The sequence below is a fragment of the Penaeus chinensis genome, chromosome 23, assembly GCF_019202785.1.
Source record: "Penaeus chinensis breed Huanghai No. 1 chromosome 23, ASM1920278v2, whole genome shotgun sequence".
Classification (NCBI taxonomy): domain Eukaryota; kingdom Metazoa; phylum Arthropoda; class Malacostraca; order Decapoda; family Penaeidae; genus Penaeus; species Penaeus chinensis.
Genome location: NC_061841.1, coordinates 15,186,309 through 15,188,238, shown reverse-complemented (window position 1 = coordinate 15,188,238; position 1,930 = coordinate 15,186,309). Strand labels below are relative to the sequence as shown.

Sequence of the window (1,930 nt, the reverse complement as noted above, 5' to 3'; positions counted from 1 at the left end):
CATATTCTATAAGAACAAGTGCCTTCGAAACCTATGGTAGTTGTCTTAGGAAAAGGAAGGATGTCTTCAGGTGCTTTTAATTTATGTGTGTAATAAAAAGGACTATTTTTTCCTTTCTATTAAACGAAAGAAAGATGATAAATGGATGTATGAATGTGTTTATTTTGTTAAAGGATCTGTTGCTGTACCTGTGGTTACCTGTTATACCTGGCATTGAGGGTTTTGTTGCATTTACCAAAGAAACCGGGGTTCCCTTTTTATATTCTTCAGAGTTGTGATGTTTGCTGCAGTGCGAATGAAAATAAAGTTGAATTAAATTTTTATAGTTTTTGTGTTCTTTTTTTTTTCCCTTGACAGCAAAAATTACAATATTATAACAATTCTAACTCTTTCGCCAAATCAGGTGTACGATGATTCTAACCAGCTATTCAATATTTATTAAATTTGAAAAAAATTTTGCCCCATCAGTAGTCATTAGCGGCAAATAAAAAAAAAAGCGACAAAAGTGGGGGGGTTGGGGGAAAAGCCCCAAATATAGATTATATAAAAATATTTTGGGGGAAAAGGTAAAAAAAAAATTACCGAATTGAATTTTTAAAAAGAAGAAGAGAAGAAATGAAAAAAAAGGGGAAAAAAAGACAATGCAAAAAGGGGGGCCCCCCACAATGGCCCATTCCCCCGCCCCATGCCCCCCCCCAACCATAACAACAGGGAAAAGGGAGGTATTAATAAAACCAAGGGAGGACGATATGCCTTACACGTATTTTTTCTTCGCTTTTGTAAAATATGATTGAGTATGATCAGAATGCGACATGGCGTTACTAATGGCGGAAAGGTTTTTAAATCAGAGAGCGTGAACGACCAAAAATCATGAATGAGAAAAAAGTCATTGCCTAAAATTCTCAAGGGCCTTTCATCCGCCCACCCAAGCTCGAAACCTGTCAGTGTAGGTGCGGAAGTTGCACTTATTTTTTTCAAACTCCACCTTTGATGTCTGGTGATACTTTTGGTTTCGGGCAACTTAAAAAAGAAATCCCAGAGTCCCCGCTAATGTACCATAGGTGAAAGAATTATATGCTAAGAAAACAAGCACGCTTTTTTCGATTTTTCATTATTGTGTGATCTTCGTTAAAGTCAGGGTAGCGAGACAAAATAATCATTACCAAGGAATAAAGTATTATACGTTTTTATTCAGTATATGAACATGATCAGGATTATTTAAAGCAACTATAAACATAAACACTCGAAAAAATAAGAATCAGACTGAGTAAATATAAAATGAAGCCAAGGAAATACTGAGCCATACTGGTAGGATCAGCAGAGCTGAATTAGCAGATTACTTTTAAGTAACTCATGGCTGACGTGGCTAAACCCCTAAAACATTCGCTCTCAACGCTCTCTCATCTCCATCCTCTCATCAGAAAATTCTCTCCTCTCTCTCAAACTCCACGGCTCTTCTCTGTCAAACTCTCTGTCAAATCGAGTCATCCACTCACGTCTCGCTCTCCCACCAGGAAGTTGTACTAATCACATTCACACTCACTCCTCCTCTCGTCATCATCATCATCCTATCCCCTCGACCATCTTCTCTCTCATCTCTCTCTTGTCTCTCTAACCCCAAAAATCTAAAAATAACTAAACCCCCCCGCCTCCGCTCTATTTTCTCTCTCTCATCTCCTCAACATCGTCTCTCAATCTCATCTTTCTTTATCGAAGTCTCTCTCTCTCCACCGCATGTTGCTAAGTTCTTCTTGAATCTTCTTCACAAGATCTAACGATCACCGTCATCAATCTCCCGTCTCTCGTCTCCTCTTCTCTCGGCACATTTCTCTTCTCATCAACAAACATGGCTCTCCCCGTCTCTTCTCCTCTCGCTCCTCACTCGCCTCTCTCTCTCTCTCACTCTCCTCTCTCTACCCCCTCCTCACCT

General features: G+C 39.3%; 1 protein-coding gene across 1 annotated transcript in view; it reads left to right on the top strand.

Moving 5' to 3' along the window:
• LOC125037572 overlaps positions 1-325 on the top strand; it is a 4,306-nt gene extending 3,981 nt beyond the window's left edge. The window contains exon 5 of the mRNA XM_047630763.1: positions 1-325. This exon is cut by the window's left edge and continues 159 nt beyond it. The gene's annotated coding sequence lies outside the window, so the exon portion shown is untranslated.
• The last annotated feature ends 1,605 nt before the right edge of the window (positions 326-1,930 follow it).